This window comes from Tupaia chinensis, unplaced genomic scaffold (genome assembly GCF_000334495.1).
Source record: "Tupaia chinensis unplaced genomic scaffold, TupChi_1.0 Scaffold000056_1, whole genome shotgun sequence".
Taxonomy (NCBI): domain Eukaryota; kingdom Metazoa; phylum Chordata; class Mammalia; order Scandentia; family Tupaiidae; genus Tupaia; species Tupaia belangeri.
In genome coordinates this window covers 2,038,874-2,058,080 of record NW_006159514.1, presented here as the reverse complement: position 1 = coordinate 2,058,080, position 19,207 = coordinate 2,038,874, and the positions used below count along the sequence as shown (strand labels likewise).

Genomic DNA, 19,207 nt, shown 5'->3' with positions numbered 1-19,207 from the left:
TCTAGCAACAAACCAGAAGACCTAACAGTGGCTACGGTAACAACTGGTAGTAACTGACAGTTTCTCTAATTTTTATGTCTATTTCCAACTTAGGACCAACCAAAGAAAGCCAGATAAGCACTTTCACAAATCATGTAAGATGCCCCACTTCTAGGAAGCCTGTCAACAGCCTTCGGCATGTCAACAGTCTCCAATCAAGGGACATGTGAAGCCTTCCCTTTTCTCCACTAGAACGTTTCCCATTTCTCCACCTGACTTTGGGTCTCTACCAAAACTCAAGTGGCAGTGGCCGGTTCCCCTGCTATAGCAAGCTCCAAATCAATAGACTTCAGTTGTTCCCAGTTGGTGATCTTCCTTTATTTCCACAAGTTTCTTCCCACTGCCCCGTCAAAAAACAAAGGGTAGTGTTTTGGGCTTGGTATGGAAGAATTCCCTTTCAGATACCCAACTTCGTTTGATTTGCCACATAGTCACCCCCAAATGTAGCAGCATCAAACAACAGCCCTCACACTATGCTCACAGATTTGAGTCCAGGACATGAGAGAAGACTCTCCTGAAAAGTGATATTTAAGCTAATAACTGGAGGATGAATGAAAGTGAAGTAACTAATCATATGTTACAAAAACCATGGGAGGTACATGGCTCTGGTGTTGTTGTCATTATTATGTATTTATTTTATAGTTTCTGTAATTTATGAAAGGTGATACAGGTTTTCCATTTTGGTCAGTATAAAAGGTTTCATTGTAAAATAAATGTATTTAAATTTGGGGCCAGCAGGTGACATGGTAGTTAAACGACTGCAGTTCAAGTCCCAGACCCGGTGGCTTGCTTTCTCGCTTTCTCTCTCTCTCTCTCTCCTTGGTGGCTTGCTTTCTCGCTTTCTCTCTCTCTCTTTCTCTATTGCTCTTGTTCTGTGCCTCTTTGGTCAAATTAAAATACTAACTAAATAAATAAATCTAAATAAAATAATTCTTTAAAAAAATTATAATTGTAGGAGCCAGCAGGTGGTGTGGTGGTTAACATGCTGGACTCCCACGTGGCTAACCATGATTTGAGTCCTGGACCTGGCAGCTTGGATCTGGACCTGGGCTACCATATGGTTTAAGTCCCAGAGCTGGCAGCTTGCTTTCTCATTCCCCTGCCCTCACTCTCGCTCTGTCCCTCTCTGGTCAAATGAAAATAAATGAATAAATAAATTAAGTTAAATAAAAATAATTCTTTAAAAATAAATAAATAAACGTATTTAATTTTAATGGAGCTGTCAGTTTAAAGAAGGATGGTAAGTGACAATCCAGGATGGTCAATATGGTGGCGACCATAAGATGTCTTTGTAGAGTCTTGACACATCATCAGAAGCATAGTTTTCCAAGATGGTTTATCAGACGTCTTTTTATCCTTGTCCTGTAAACATTCAGATGACCAATAGACATTTTGCTGCTACTGCAAAGCCTGTGGCCGGGGGTGGAGGGGGGGGGAGTGTCAAAGAAAAGGCTTCAGATGAAAAAAAAAAGATGAAATAGAAAAAATAAAGTCGTATCTCTACATGGAAGGTGAACCTGAGCATGATGTCTAAAATGCTTATACCAAGGCAGATATATGAAGTAGAGAAAGCTTTCATTTACTGAAGAAATTTCAAATTCTGGAAGATACTAATCCAAAGCAAGGTGTTTATCTTGATTTGACATTGGATATAGCACTGGGAAAGAAGAAGAAAGTGGAATCATTTACCAGTGTTCTTAGTCTTCTATACTCATTCACTTCGGAAATTAATAAAGTTGGAGTATTTACAGGGAATGCATCAGAAATTGAAATAGCAGAAGAAAATGGAGCTGCATTTGCAAGAGGAACTAATCCAATTCAGAAGATTTTGGATGATAAAGTTCATGCAGACATTTATGTAACTGTTCCAGAAATAATGCCTGAGCTCAATCCATTAATGAAGAAACTGAAAAAAAGATTTCCAAAGCTTATTTGAAATTCCATCAGCCATGCTTATTGAAATTCCATCCCCAACATGCTTGAATTATTTAAAACTGGACACGAAATTAACATTGACGAAGAAAGGGAGAACTTTCGGGAACCAGCAGTTAGTGTAATGGCTATGTCGCTGGACTCCCACGTAGTCAACCGTGGTTCGCGTCCCGGACCCGGTAGCTTAAAACTCACGCCAGGCGCGTGTGTGTGCATGCCCAAGATCCCGAGAGGAGAACGGAGGAGAAGGGATTGCGGTGTGGCCATCCCCTCTTGGGGTGATTTCTCACTTTCTGTCTGTCTGTCTCTCTCTGTCTGTCTGGCGAGCGCATGCACCCTATAGCGAAAATCTCTCAAAAAAAAAGAAAGGGAGAACTTTCTCAAGACCGAAGTAGCCACACTGGATATGTCAAGTGATCGGATAGCTGCCAATCTGAGAGCAGTTATTAACGAAGTTTGTGGGCATAGACTGCTGAGTTCAGGTCCCTTTGTGGTACATGTTTTTCTTCATAGTTAAACAAGTGGAGGTTTATTACTAAAGATCTATCCATTGTTACCTAAGAAGTATAAACCAAAGAAAGTAAAAAAGAAGCTGCCTAAAATGTTGAATTGTGAAATTATTTTCAGTGGATTAAGAAGCAACAAAGAAAATTATAAAACCATATAATTTCTAAAAAAAAAAAAAAGAAGAAGAAGAAGAAAGATGGTAAGTAAAATAATTGGACAGGCATCAGTCAAAAAGGCAAACACAATAAAGGTGATACCTGGAGACCTGAAGCTCCATAGATATTGGACTAGGTGTGTAAGGGAGTGGAGTGAGGAGGGGAGTTGTGAGCAGTAAAGAGAATACCTGCTGCAAAAGCTCTGAGGTAGAAGAAAAACTCAGAGTCCAAGAAACAGAAAAGTCTTGGATGTGGATTGCACAGAAATTGTGAATGACTCACAGTGAGCCAGGAGAGGCCAGCAGGAACCAGTAGTCAGAGACTTTAGTTCAGAACTAAAACTCTCCCACAACCAAATGGGCAGTTGCATGCTTTTCTTCCCTTAAAAATTATAATTGTAGGGGGACCAGCAGGTTGCATGGTGACTAAGGTCTCTGGACTCCCACATGGCCAGCCATGGTTCAAGTCTGGGACCTGGCACCTTGCTTTCTCTCTCGCTCTCGCTCTGTGCCTCCCTGTCAAATTTAACTAACTAAATAAATAAATAAAGCTAAATAAAATAATTTTTTAAAAAGTTGTAATTGTAGGAATCAGCGGGTGGCATGGTGTTTGACGTGCTAGACTCCCACATGGCTAAACACAATTTGAGTCCTGGACCCGGCAGCTTGCTTTCTCATTTTCTCTCTCTCTCTCTGGTCAAATTGAAAAATAACGATAGGGACCAGCAGATGGCATAATGGTTACATCACTGGATTCCCATGTAGTTGACCACAGTTTGAGTCCCGGACAGGGCAGCTTAAACTCACGCTGGGCACATGTGTGTGCATGCACAAGATCCAGAGAGGAGAATGGAGGAGAAGGGATTGTGGCGTGGCCATCCCCCCCCCGAGGGAGGGGTAATTTCTCACTTTCTGTCATTCTGTTCCTCTCTGTCTTTCTGGCTAGTGCACATGCCCTATAGCAAAAACTTCTCTTCAATAATAATAATAATAGGACCTGGTGGCACCCACCCTATGGCAAAAAATAATAATAATAAAATCAAATGAATAATTATTTTTAAAAAATTATAATTGTAGAACCAATAGGTGTGCATGCCCAAAATCCCAAGAGTAGAGAAGGGATGGCCATCTCCCCTGGGGAGTGATTTCTCACTTTCCCTCTCTTTAATCTCTGTCTCTTTCCAGTGAGCACACACACCCTATGGCAAAAAATATTTTAAAAATTGTACTTGTGACAGTTTACTACAAAATCACTAATATTCATCTGGTATTTCTACACACCCTATGGCAAAAAATATTTTAAAAATTGTACTTGTGACAGTTTACTACAAAATCACTAATATTCATCTGGTATTTCTTTTAGAATTATTTATTTTATTATTATTATTATGATCATAATTTTAATTTGCTATTGGGCATGTGTGCTCACCAGAGAGAGAGAGAGAGAGAGAGACAGAGAAAGAGGAGAAAAGTGAGACAGCAAGCCACCAGGTCAGACACTCAAACCACGGTCAGCCATGTACGAGTCCAGTGACTTAACCACCATGCCACTTGCTGGCCCCACTGACTGGTATTTCAATAATACTTTCTTTTTTAAGGGATTTTTGCTTTAAGGCACATGTACTCACTGGAGAGATAGAAAGCAAGAAATCACCCCCCAGGAGTGGCTGGCCATACCGCAATCCCAGTCTCCTCTTGGGATTTTGGGTACACATATACAAGTGCCTGGCATGATTTTCAAGCCATCTGGTCAGAGACTCAAACCATGGTTGGCCATGTGGGAGTCCAGTGATGTAACAATTATACCATCTGCTGGTCTCTCAATAACACATTTTAATAGTACAAATTTAGTCTATACAGATAACAACAATATTAATTTGCAAGGTCTGGGAGCAAATATTCTTTTTGGAAATAGTGTTGTTCAGCATGTATTAACTATTCTAAAAACAACGGAACCCAGCATCTGCGGTGCAGATGGTAGCAAACTGCATCATTAGAAGCCAGATGCCAACCACGGTTCAAGTCCACAACCCAGTCGGCCTGAAACAAGCTGGGTAAGTGCACGTGCATGCCGAGGATCCTGGAGGGCAGAGTGTGACTGAACCCTGTGGAAGGCATTTCTCTCTCCTTCTCCCTCATACACACACACTTGCTATATCATGAATAAAACAATAAAATTTAGAAAAAGGGGATGCATTAAAAAATTTGGGAAGGAGAGTGATAAAATCTAGTTTGCAGGTGTTTTAAATAATTATTTTATCTAACTTTATTTATTATGATTATTATTTTCCAATTTGATCAGAGAAAGACAGACAGAGAGAGAGAGAGAGAGAAGGAAAGTGAGAAAGCAAGCCACCAGGTCCAGGACCTGAACTGTGGTGGGCCATGTAGGAGTCCAGTGCCCTTAACCACCATGCCACCGGCTGGCCCTAATTGGTAATTTTTTATCAATGTAATTTATGCACTTTAAAAAGTGTACAGAATGGGACCAGCAGTTAGCGTAATGGCTATGTCTCTGGACTCCCATGTAGTCGACCGTGATTTGCGTCCCGGACCTGGTGACTGAAACTCACACCGGGCACGTGTGCGTGCATGCCCAAGATCCTGAGAGGAGAATGGAGGAGAAGGGATTGCGGCGTGGCCATACCTCCTGGGGGGTGATTTCTTGCTTTCTGTCTCTCTGTCTTTCTCTGTCTTTCTGGCAAGCACACATGCCCTATAGCAAAAACCTCTCAAAAAAAAAAAAGTGTACAGAAAAGCTGCTAATAATAAGCCACATTCTGCCTTCCTCCCAGCCTCTTTTCCTCTACTAGAGGTAATCACTGTAACTTTTTCTAGTTTTTATTCTCTTAGTAGTTTTCTTATCCTCAAAGAATAAGCCTGTATAAGAAATCTTCAAAATTGTCATGGAAAATGTTTACCATGGAAAAAACTATGCATGGATTTTTTTTTGTACAAAAAATAAACTTGTACTTTTTTTTTTTGGAGAGGGTTTTGCTATGGGGTGGATGCGCCTAGCAGAAACACCAGAAAGACAGAGAGACAGAAAGTGAGAAATCACCCCCAGGGGGGGATGGCCACGCCGCAATCCCTTCTCTATTCTCCTTTCGGGATCATGGGCACGTACGCACACGTGCCCACTGTGAGTTTAAGCCATCAGGTCTGGGACTTGAACTACAGTCAACTACATGGGAGTCCAGTGACATAGCCATTATGCCAACTGCTGGTCCCAAGTAAATTTGTGTTTTAAAGCTGTTGTCATAGGGCAGATGGATCAAGGGAGAGAGAAGGGAATAAAGCGAAGTGGTGGGGAAAGATCATACAGGGCCTTCTATGTCCAAGCAAGGACTTTGGCTTTTGCTGTAGGAGAGATGCAAAGGCTTGAGAGGTTTTTGACCAGTGGAGTGACAGGATCTCATGTCACTTTAGCAGGATCACTCCGACTACTATGTTGTTCTTGATTTTAAGAATTATTTTATGAAACTGTATTTATTCATTTATTTACTTACTTACTTATTTTAATTTGACCAGAGAGGGACAGAGTGAGAGAAAGTGAGAAAGTGAGCCACCAGGTCCAGGATTTGAACCACAATCGGCCATGTAGGAGTCCAGTCCCCTTAACTACCACGCTGCCTGCTGGCCCAGTAAATACTATGTTTGTGAATGCAGAGAATAGCTCTGGAAAGATGCTCAAATACCTAGCAGAGATTGTGTCTGGGGAGGGAGGCAGTAGATGGAGATGAGGAATGATCACGATCTGAATGTAGGTTGAAGTGGAACCATTATGACTGGTGCATTGTTGGGAGGGGGAAGTGGAGTCTGCAAGGATGGAGTTGTCACAGAAGGAGCTGGAGAAGACTCTGGGAAGAACAAATTTTAGGAGAAAACGATCTGGAACTCCACTGTAGACCATTTGAGTTGTTGCTTTGGTTACCATTGCTACATAACAAACACCCTTCAAAACCTGTGCACTCAACACAACAATAAACTATCAAATTTCATGGTTTCTGTTGCCCAGAAATTTGAATAGGATTCAGCCGGGCAGTTTTTGCTTAAGATCTCTCACTGAAACTACCCCAGTTTTAGAAGTGAAGGTTCAGTGTCCTGGAAAATCCCTCCCAAGGATGTGAAAAGTTCTGGTTTTCAGAGAGAAGTGCTGAAGTTGGAGGAGAGAGCACAAAGCCCCCACAGCCACCATAAATATATACAGAATCCAAGAGCAGTACTGCTTTTAGTGTCAAATGGATGTGGACGAATTGTTTGCCTTTGCTAGTGAGTGCTGATTTTCCTACTGAGATGTTGGCAACCCTACGTTGTGGTTCACAATTGTTGCATCACTCCAACTGGTGAGAGTTAAGTACGCAAGATAAGCTGGGTTGCAGTCGTGGGCACTGGTAGTCTGCGTCTGACTTGACCTGTGGAGTAACTGTTGTGCTTTATCAAGAGTACTGCGGCCACCCTGGAGAATCAAGATGCCCCTCACCCATAATTTGGGACTGATGATGCTGTGTACACACCAAGAGATTATGGGTCATTTATTACCTACATGATAGAGGTCGCAGGAGACAGGAGAGCAGGCCTCTCTCAGCAGTCCAAAACAGTTTGAGAAGCACAGAACAGAGACTGGCTTGAGTTGTTATTATGGTTAAGGAGTGAGACAAGGTGAGGGTCCTGCAGGTTGGGAGAAGCTGGTGAAGTCTGGCTCTCCCACTAGCACCAAAGGAGAGGACTCAGCCTTTCTCAGCACCTTGCCCTGATGTGAGGCAGAGGGGGAAAGAGAGTGGTGAGGCTTCAATCTGTCATCAATCATCAAAAAATGAAATGGGAGTAGGAGGAGGGCAGCAGTGGTATGATGAAGAGGCTGGATCCCACATAGCCAACTGTATGGTTCAAATTACAGACCCAGTAGCTCGGAAGCACACCAGGAGTGTCTGTCTCTGTGTGAGTGTGTGTGTGCCCACCCAAAATCCCAAGAGGAGAAATGGAACAGAAGGGATTGCAGCACAATCATCTCCTATAGGGAGTGTTTCTCTATTCCACTCTCTGGCAAGTGCATGAACCCTCTAGCAAGAATAAAAAAGAGTGAGATTTCTTATTATAGAGATCAGAGACAGTGTTAGTTTAAACTTTTGTTTGTTTGTTTGCTATAGGGCGCACGTGCTCGCCACAGAGACAGAGAGAGACAGACAGAAAGTAAGAAACCACCCCCAAGGGGGGATGCCACACTGCAATCACTTCTCCTCCATTCTCTTCTTGGGATTTTGGGTACACACACACATGACCCAGTGTGAGTTTTAAGCCGCCAGGTCTGGGACTCAAACCACGGTCGTGGAGTCCAGTGACTTAACCATTAGGCCATCTGCTGATCCCAGTGTTAGTTTATTTTTTAACAGGGTGACTATTGTGACAATGTTTACTCAAAGATGAAATCATGAAAAAGAGAACACGGGGCCAATAGATTGCATAGCAGTTACATTGCTGGACTTGCACATGGCTGACCGCAGTTCTAGTCCATGACTCAGTGGCTTGAAAATCATGCCAAGTGTGTGTGCATGCATGCCTAGGGACCCAGGAGGAGAATAAAGAAGGGATTGCAGCGTGGCCATCCCCTTGAGGGGTGATTTCTCACTTTCCCTCTCAGTGTCTCTGTCTCTGTCTCTCTCTCTCTGGTTAGCACATGCTATGGCAAAAAACTCTTAAAAAAAGAAGAAAAAAAAAAGAGAGAGAGAACAGGATCAGCCAGTTATGTGGTGGTCAAGATGGCTGGATGCCACATGGCCAGCTGTAAGATTCAAATCCTGGACCCAGGAGCTTGAAAAAGATACTGGGTGCATATATGAGTGTGCCCAAAATCCTGAAAGAAGAATAGAAGGGATTGCAGGGTGATCATCTCCGCAGATGGTGCTTCCCTACTTTCCACCCTGCCCCCACTGCCATCTCTCTCTGGCTAGCACACGCACCAGACAGCGAAATTTTAATAAGAAAGAAAAAGAGCACTGCAGTATCACTGGCATGACGAGACCACATTGAGAAAGACTGTGTTCCTTTAAAGGCAGAAGGAGGGACATGCACACCTGGATTAGGGAGGGGAATAGCCCAACACAGCATGCAGAAAATAGTGTTGGACTGGGTGTGCTGGAGATGGAGCCTGTGCACACTGGATCTCTCAGGCAGCCCTGGGTCACAGGTCTACACTGGTCCAGTGTACTCAGGAAGGTCTCTGGATACAAACCCAGAATCCTCCCAAATGGGTCAACCTCAAACAGCATCGTGTTTTACCACTGTGTCACTGCCTGACTCCTGTCATTTTTATCTTTTATTAACATAGGTAATATCTATTTAATTAGTACTATTTATGTTCTCTTTTTAAAATAGCTTATATATGTTTGCATAGCTTAAGAATATAGGATAATAGAACCTTCGAAATTGAAATACCCAATATACAGTTAAAAAGATCAAATAAATTGCCACATCAAAGAACAAAAAGGAAATTATTAAAATATTATATCCTTCTCACACATATTTTTGTTCAATTAGCCCTCTATTAATTATGTCTAGTTACATTACTAACTAGTTCTGTTATTATTTATTGAAGTAGACTATTACTGATATAGTCCTACTTTTTAAATCATGTAAATGGTTTATTTAAATGTATGTTTGTGCATCTATATGTCCTGTGGTACTCTGCTTTTCAGAATAAGTTAATAAATATTTTGAATAAAAATCAGAAATAACTCCATGAATTTCATTAGACATTATAATCACATTTTCCTACTTATTTAATAAAATAGAAATCTATAGTCAACTTAAAAACATTATTTTGAAACAAGCAACTATTTTTTAACAGGAGGTAGACAATATTTAACATTTCATAAGATGAAGGTTGACTGTAATTAAAGTAAATATTTCATGATATGATTTAATAAAATAGGTACTAACTACATTATTTAATAATGTACACCCAGTCTGAAAGAACTCACATAAAAGTTTTATCTGTAGCTTTTATCTAATGTATCTTTTTAAAACTAGTAGTCTCAGAAATCATTCCAGTTACACTGAAAGAATCAGTGTTATTAATTTGCCCTGATTTGCTGTTCAAAAACTTTCTCTTTTTTCTTTCCAGCTAATAACATGGCTCTAAGGGTGAGTATTGAGAATAGCTAAAAAGATTTGCTAATGTTTAAAGACATTTAAAAAGCTATTTGTCTCACCGGTATTTCATATTTCACCAATCAATATTCTCACCAATATTTCTCACCAACTTAGACTCTTCCCTGAAGGAAACAGAGAGTGAAAACCACTTCCCCAGAGGGAATGGCTATGTTACAATCTCTTCTTCTCCATTCCCCTGTCGGAATTTTGGGCACACATGCACACACCCTGATGTGTGTTTCAAGTCGCTGGGACCAGTACTTGAACCACACAGTGGGTTCTGTGGGATCCAGCTACCATTGGGGCAAATGCTGCATTCTTGACAAACATCTATGGATGGAGAAGACTAGGTCTTTCACGAAGAACTGTCAGCAATTCTACCACCCAGCTCTACGGTATACCAGAGCTGAAAACATTTCCATGTAGGTTGACATACCCTATTTTCAATGCTGGCTACGGTTCAATGGAAGTGTATTTAGAAGCGAGAAAGACATGAAATCTAAAATGTTTTTGATGATTGGGTCAATCATGAAAGGGAATCTCCCTCTGGCTTAGCCAGGAGGCTTGTATTTTCACCCTGGGACCTCCTCTGACACTGGAGGTGGATGAGAGATTGCCTTTCTTTTGTACAGAAAGAAAAGGAACTTAGTGATGTGAACAGAGATGTGGTCTCAAGCAGAAACTTTTCAGAGAAGGGTCCTTATGGACACTGAGGATCCAGTAGATTCCCTTAAACTATTTTCTTCATGGAAAGCAACTGCAGTCTGAAGACCACTGGTGTAGGAGGCAGGGACTGAGCACACAGGAGGGGAAGGGCAGCACCAAGGACCTCCTTAAGGTTAACCTGAATGAATTAGAAGTGAAACTGGTCATGTGTTTCCATTAGCCACAGTCTGCCGTGCTGATACATGAAGGAAGCAGTTTGGATTTAATCCGGGTTGTGGATCTAACCAAGCAAGTAGAAGAATTTAAAGATGTGCTATACAGCTGACAATGAACAAAAGAAAAAAGACTGCAAGAAAGGAAATATAATCACTGCGTACTACTAGATTTTCCCGCAATGTGTTTTTGTACAGATTTGATTTGAGCTACTGGCCCATCAAAGTTTCTAAAACTGGTCTGGTATAATTCTTGATAAGTTCATTACCCATGTAGACGGGTAAGGGAACTGAGGGATGTGCCAGTGAGTGATGAAAATGACTGAGCATGGCAATTAAACTAGGCAAGAGGGGTTGTGAAGTCCTGTAAGGTAGAAAAGGAGGCTCAGCGAGAAGAAGACAGGTGCATCCATGGATTCAAAGTCTAGCAGTGTAGAAAATTATTATGGTGGTGCAGAAAAATTATTAGGGGTAGGGTCCCTTAAGGAGTGAGCTGAAAAAATGGTGTTCAGAGAAGAGATGATTCAAATAGACAGTATAGAGGATTTGCTGCTATTGATAAAACGATCTAGGGAACCACTAATAGAAACGCAGGTGAGTCATATACCTCATTTAAAGTAATATCTCTTCAAGATCCTGATTTCATTAAATATGCATATATGTGTGTGTGTGTGTATATATATATATATGTATATATCGATATCAGTGTCTGTGTGTGTATCTATCTACCTGTATATATATAGATATAGCTATCAGAAGCAGGCTTGCTGAATCATTTAGTAGTTCAATTTTTAACTTTTTTAGGAACCTCCATACTGTTTTTCATAGTGGAACACTTTCCATTCCCACGACAACACACAAGGGTTTCAGTTTTTCCTTATCCTTTCCATTACTTGTTTTTGGTAGACTTCCTGATAGGTATGAGAAATCTCATTTTGGTTTTGATTCCATTTCCTTGATGATTAGTGTCAATGAGCATTTTTTTTCTTTTCTTTTCTTTCTTTTTTTTTTTTTTTTGCTATAGGGCAGGTGCACTTTCTGGTGAGATAAAGAAAAAGGGAAAGTAAGAAAGCACCTCTACCCACCCCCCGCAGGGTCAGGGAATGGCATAATGGTTAAGGCACTGGACTTACACACGGTCAACTGTGTTTTGAGTCCTGGACCTGTAACTTGCTTTCTCACTTTCCCTCTCCCTGTCTCTGTCTGCCTCTGGTGAGTGCATGTGCACTACAGAAAATTTTTAAGTAGTAAATAAATTCAATTAAATAAATGATTCTTAAAAAAAAAAAAAAAAAAGAAAAAGAAAGAGAAGAAAGCAACCCCAAGAGGAAAGGCCATACTGCAATCCCTTTTCTTTCATTCTCCCACATGGCCAACTCCACAGTTCAAGTCCCAGACTCAGGAGGTAAGGTCATGCTGCAATCCCTTCTCTTTCATTCTCCCACATGACCAATTTCACAGTTCAAGTCCCAGACCCAGCTCATTCAGGACACACATGCACATGTGCCTAGCGTTTTCCAAGCTCCTGGCCTGGTGTTCAAACTGCAATCAGCCATGTGGGCTCTGGCTCCCCATACACAGGGCTTAACCAGCGTGCTACAGAGCCAGCTCTCAAAAATTTTTTTGCCCCAAAACAATCTTGTGTTTTAATTCCATTTTTCACAAACTTTATGAAGTCTTCTCCAATGTTAAGGAATTACTGGTAGACAATTAGTCAAATGAATGGATGAAATCTCTTAGGAAATGACTACACAGTAAGAAGGGAAATGGAGTTGAAGTACACTGTAAAAACTGGATATTCCCTTCCTCCCAGTCTGCATGACTCTACAATGTTAGTCTGTCTCCCATTAAGAGGCAGAACTTATTTCTCCACCCCTCAAGTCTGGACTTGCCTTGAGACCCATAAAATACCGTAAGTGATAAATCTGAGCTTAGATATCCAGAGGACTTGCAGCTTCTGCTCCTGCCCTTGAGACAGCCATGTTAAGATGCCTGGATTAAAGGGTCAACAGGCGGCATGGTGGTTAAGGCACTGGACTCCCATGTGACCGACAACTATTCAAGGCCAAGAACTGGTGGTTTGAAAAATCATGCCATGTACATATGCGTGTGTTTCCAAAATCCCAAGAGGAGAATGAATGAGGAGGGATTGCAGCATGACCATCCCCCTGGGTAGTGGTTTCTCACTTTCTCTCTCCTCTGTCTCTGTCTCGTGCATGCATCCTATAGCAAAAACAAAACAAAAACAAAAACAAAGACAAAAACAAAAACTACCAACCAAACAAACAAAAAGCCTGGATGGGGACTTTTTTTTAAGAATTATTTTATTTAACTTTACTTATTTATTTGTTTTAATTTGACCAAAGAGGGATAGAGTGAGAGAGAGAATGAGAGAAATAAAGTGAAAAAGCAAGCCACCACACCTGGAACTCAAATCGCAGTTGGCCATGTAGTTGGATCAAGGCATAAGGGAGGATGAATGTTTACCACTGAGTAGGCACTGAACTGGCTGAAATTTTTTTTTTTGACAATTTAGTAGAGTTTAATTGTGTAAGAATAAACACAACTCAAATTGGCAACCCCAGAATGGCTTCCAAGGGGACTTCAGGTAGCCTTGTGATCGGGGATACTTATGTTCCAGAATGGAAAAGTGATATACAAAAACAGAAGTGAGGAAATGAGGTAAAGGAACAATTGAACTCATTACATCTTTAAGTTTGTGTACCTTAACACAGTTTTTAAAAGGCAGTATGACCGTGACTGACTGAAGTCTAGCTGCTGTGATTAACTGTACCCTAGCAACCAATCAAAGCAGCAGCCTTCTAAGTGAGGTTATAATTTGCTTAAGGAAGCCAAAGCAGGAGTACAGAGGCTTCCTCAAACCAATATATTTATCAACAGTAAGGGCTCAATGGTGCCAAATCAGGATATGTTGACTCTGAAGGCTTTAAAACATATGAGACTCTTTATCAGTAAAGATGCTGTTACAAGTGACAAAACTCAACTCAAAACTATTTAAGCCAGGCTCAGCAGAGTGCACTGCCAACATGCTGCTACTGAGAGACTGAGGACACATAAGGCTACGGTTAATTCTTGGCTCAACCTACATAGGTCAGACACAGTGAGGCAGCCTAGCTAACTGGGAGGCTGGTGCAGGAGAATTACAATAGGGCAAAACCCTGTCAGAAATCTAGTCTCCCTTTCCCATAAAGTACATAAAGATTTAATTAGCGAAATTACTTATGCAACAATACAAAAATTGAAACTTATTGATTCAAGTCACTGAAAAATAGAGAGGTAGGTTTGGTTCTTACTCTCTCTCAACTGTCATCTTTAGGACTGGGTATCTTCTTAGTCTTCATGTGAATCAAAGCTAACATTCAAGACTGGCAGAGTAAGAAAATGTTACTTCCAGGTAAATCTGGCTGGTCTCAGGGTCCATTCTGAATGGGTGAACATGGGTTACCCGAACCCAGCATTGTGGTTAGACAGAAAGAACATAGTAGATGAGCCAAATGTTCCATCCTTGTAGTGGGGAACAGAGTCCCACTTAATCTACATGAACTGCTGAATGCAGGCATAGTGGTTTCCTCCAAAAAAGTAGGGCAGTAATTACCATGAAAAGGGGGTAAAAAATGCTGGTAGGTCAAAAGAACCAAGGTCCAGAGAACATCTCTCTGGAGTGGGCATACTCCTGACAGTGTAACTAGTAGGAAGTCCTACAGGTTCCCACACGTCATATATCCGCAGGTTTTCTCTCCACTGTGGATTCTCTGATGCCGACTTAATGCAGATTTCACAGAAAAAGCTCTTCCACACTCATCACACTGATAACGGTTTCTCCCAAGTGTGGATTCTCTGATGTAGAAACAACTCAGAACAACTGGGAAAGCCATTTCCCCCTCCTTGCAGAGATAGGGTCTGTCCCCACTGTGGATTTTCTGATGGCTGCGCAAATCTGCAGTAGGGTTAAAGTCTCTCCCATACTCTTCACACTGATAGGGGTTCTCCAGCGTGGATCCTCTGATGCCGAAGTTAGGAAGAACTGAGAGTAAAGACTTCCCCCGTACTCCTTACATGAATAGGGTTTCTCTCCAGAGTGGATTCTCTGGGGTCTAAGGTAGAAGGAGAAAAACTGAAGCATTTCCCACACTCATCACATCCGAAGGGTTTTCTTACATAGTGTATTCTCTCATCCCTTCCTTTGATACTGTCCATGGTGGGAACTTCCTGGAGCTTCTCCACTTCACAAATTTTGGAAAAGTCAGATTCCTGAGAAATACTCACCAGTCCACATGACATGTCTCTTTCTTCAGAAATTCCCTGTGTTGATGATGTGAATTTGCTGTGAAGGTTGGTCTCAGCATCTTTACAGCTGTCTCTGGTACTCTGCAAGAGGATCATCCTGTGTCTCCAAGTCCAAAGGCATAGCTCCTCCCTCCAGAAATGAGATCAGAGCAAGTCTGCAAATTGGGTATCCAGCCGCCTCGAAGACCTTGGCTCTCCAGGCTCTGACGACCCCCTCCTGGGCTCGGCCTCTCAGCGACCCCGGGCAACAGAGAAGCTGCCCTCTTTGGGTAGGATACATCTCCCCACCCAGACACCAACACACACCAGGCTCTCCATCAGGGACTCACCTGCGGCAGAAAAGTTGAACTGGCATTCTTGAAGATGAGTGACAAGGAGAGAAAGGCCGAGCTAACAGTGACCACCAACCACCACACATGTCAGTGAGGTCATAGATCACACAGGCCTGAGTTGGCAAAAGCTGCAGATCCCTTCAGCCAGGCCCAGCCTACCTTGCTGATTTAAGCTACTGAGTTTTGAAGTGATTTGTTAGGCAGCAATATACCACTGAGCCTAGGAAAGAGTCTGGAGAAATGCCAATATTTCCTCTATCTTTACATAGAGAAACATAAGCAGGCAAAAAAGCGGGGGGAAAGTGGTAGAGAGAAAAAAATCAGAAAAGCAATTTAATGTCAGAAACAATGTACAGACCCACAGAAACCAAGGAAAGTGTTTAAAGAATGAAAGCATGGGTCCAGAAGGTGGTGCAGTGGTTAAGGTTCTGGACTCCCACATAGACTACCATGGTTCAAGTCCCAGACTTGGTAGCTTGCTTTCTCACTTTCCCTCTCTCTCTCTCTGGTAAAATAAATAATAATAATAATAAATAAATAATTCTTTTCTTTTTTTTAGAGAGAGATTTTTGCTATAGAGTATGTGTGAGCTCACCAGAGAGACAGAGAGACAGAAAGCCAGAAATCACCCCCCAGGAGGGATGGCCACACTGCAATCCCTTCTCCTCCATTTTTCCTCTTGGGATTTTAAGCATGCACACACATGTGCCTGGCATGAGTTTAAGCTGCCAGGTCCCAGACATGAACCACAGTTACCTACATTGAAGTCCTGCGACATAACCATTACACCATCTGCCAGTCCCAATAATTCTTTTTTTTTTCCCCAACCCCCACTCTGATTTATTTTATGTCATAAACAAGTAGATAAACAAACAGAACTGGAGAAGGAATTAGTTGAAAAAGAAGAAAAGGGTAAGGGGATAATGTAGTCATGATTTTCTTTTTACTATTATTATTAATTAATTAATAATTTTACATTCATTCACTGAGCATCATCACAGCATACCAAATGTGATTTCCTTCCAGAATATACGGCATAGTAGCTTAATCATACATGTTATTGTTGATAATTTTTCATTTCTTATTTCATATATATGTATATATGTATATTTTTCCCCCCTATTTCTCACCCTCTGCCATTTCCCACCCTCCACCTACACTGCCTCTGGTGTCTACAGTTGCTTTCCATTCCTCCCCCCCCCTACATTTTATTGATTTACAAAATATCTTAATTAATCTGACTACTTTCAATAGCAAGTTTGGCTGATATATACATATCTGTGAACACGTGTCTGACTTTAGGTGCAAAACTCTGAGTAGAATGAATATACTATAAAGTAGCACCTAGCTGATGCTATATAGCTTACTGTGGTCATTAAATAGGTGTTTTTTATGATATTTTGTAATTTCAAGAAAAGCAGTTGTAGCTTTAATAAATCAAAATTTTAAAAATGCTGAGAGCTTTGTTTAAAACTTAAAGCCAGGAAACAGGTTAGGACTCTGTTCAAATAGTAGGTACATGAACCGTTCGGCAGTTCAAGACAAGACAAAAATCCTTAAATCTGGAAAACAAAGCATAGAAGAAAATCAGTAGTGTTTTAGTCAAAAGTCATAAGATTCTGGGACCAGCAGTTAGCGTTAATGGCTATGTTGCTGGACTCCCACATAGTTGACCGCAGTTCGCGTCCTGGACTCGGTGACTTAAAACTCACGCCAGCCGGGCTCGTGTGTGGTCGTGCCCAAGATCCCGAGGGGAGAATGGAGGAGAAGGAATTGCGGAGTGGCCATCCCCCCTGGGGGGTGATTTCTCGCTTTCTGTCTCTCTGTCTGTCTCTGTCTGTCTGGCGAGTGCACGCACCCTATAGCAAAAACCTCTCAAAAAAAAAAAAAAGAGAAAAAAAATAGTCATAAGATTCTATTTTCCCAGTTCAGTCTCATGTACTTAATCTATCTTCTGTCGTGGTCTGATCTTCTTTAAATTCTGGAATATAACATTTAACTTCAAACTTGTCCCTATATTTATGTTGACCATTTTCTTAGTTGTTTTTGAACTCTTATTTCTGTGTGTCCGTATTTAGTCTTCTTGGTACAGCACTCCCTTTAGAACTTCTTGGAGAACTGGTCTGGTGTTGGTAAATTCTTTTAGGTTTTGTTTATCCAAGAATGTTTTTGCCTTTTTTTCCCATATGAAGGATAATCTTGCTGGATACAGTATTCTTGGATGAAATTGCTTTTCCCTTAACACTTTGAATATTTTTTCTCATTCTTTCCTTGCTCACATTGTTTCTGATGAGAGGTTCACTGTTAACTTGATGGGATATCCTTGTAGGTAACTTCCGTTTCTCTCTTGCCAATCTTAGTAGTCTTTGTCTGTGGTGTTAGTCAATCTGGCTATAATGTGTCTCGGAGAAGATTTTCTCTTTGATTCTGTTTGGAGTACTTTGTAATTCTTGAGACTGAATCTTTGAATACCTCTCTAGGTTTGGGAAGTTTTCTTGCAGGATTTCATGGAATAGATTATTAATGCCCTTATTTGTCTCTTTGCCTTCTGGGATACCAGTTATCCGGATGTTTAGACATTTAATGGTATCTAGTATTTCTCATATATTATTCTCTTTTTTTTTTTTTGGCAATTTTCTCAGTCTTCATGGTGAATTTTTCTAGGCCAGTGATTCTGTCTTCTACACCTGAGATTCGATCTTCTGTATAATCTAGTCTGCTTTTAACACATTCGAGGGAGGTTTTGATTTCCTGTATTACAGCCTTCATCTCTAACAGCTCTATTTGATTCTTGTTTACTGTGTGTATTTCCTCTTTCAGATGGTGCAAGAACTTCCTCACCTCCTGGAAATCCTTGGCTCTTTTCTCCTGCATCTTCTGGAGTTCATTGTCTCTTGCATCTCATTTAGTTTTGTCACTATATATATTCTGAATTATCTATTGGACATTTCCATGAGTTCTACTGTACTGTCTGTGGATGATGAAGGATTGTTCTTTTCTTTAGAGGAGAGGTATTTTCTTGCTTTCTCGGATTTCTTGTGCCCCTGAGTGATTTCTGGTCATCCGATGGGTTTTGCATTTCTTCTTAATTCTTGAAGTTCAATCTAAGCGTTCAGAGACATGCAGAGACATGATCTACAATCTCATGATCTACAATTCCCTTCTGTTTTTAACTCTTTGTGCATCAGAGAGGTTACCCTACCCCACTAGAAATGAATCTGAAGGGTGAAGGTTCAACAGGTCTTCATTTAGTCCCTGAAAGAAATATTTCACAGCTCAAGTTCAGTAGCCATCTCAGAATCCCCAGGAATTCTAAAAAAAAATAAAATAAAAAAAAAGAATGAGGAATGGGGGCCAGGTGGTGTGATGCTGTGTGTGGAGGTTCAGGTGACTAGATCCCACATGACTGACTTCGCAGTTTGAGTCCCCGATGAGGAACTTGGAAATCACACCAGGCATGTGTGCATACGTGCCCACAGTCCCAGGGGAGTGTGGCCCTTCCCTTTGGGGGCTAATTTCTCATGTCTCTCCTCCGGTCCCTCCCTGTCTCTGTCTCTCTCCACCAAGCCCCCCCCCCGCCCCCGCAAAAAAAGTAAGAGGGAACAAATGTAACCATGTCAAATACGGCTGCTAGGTCAAATAAAGGGAAATGAAAAATTCCTGTTGGAGTTAGTGACATGTGTTAGGTTTGATTTGGGAGCGGTGGCGAAGTCAGAGGCGGCAAAGACGAAAATACTACAATCAGGCTTTGGGGGTTAATAAAACCAGTATAATTTATTCTGCACTCTCGGGTGAGGTCCCTCGGCCTTGGCCTAGTCAGAGGCCTAGGGAGTCGCACCCAGGGTGGGTGCTGCTCGTTCTTAAAGGGCCGTTGTCCAATAGGTGGTCACTACAGGTCCTTGTCT

General features: G+C 41.4%; 2 pseudogenes; one reads left to right on the top strand and one right to left on the bottom strand.

Moving 5' to 3' along the window:
* Positions 1-1,305: 1,305 nt before the first annotated feature.
* Positions 1,306-10,775, top strand: LOC102484811 (39S ribosomal protein L1, mitochondrial pseudogene; annotated as a pseudogene).
* A 3,606-nt stretch (positions 10,776-14,381) lies between these two features.
* Positions 14,382-15,250, bottom strand: LOC102484381 (zinc finger protein 19-like; annotated as a pseudogene).
* Between the last annotated feature and the right edge of the window lie 3,957 nt (positions 15,251-19,207).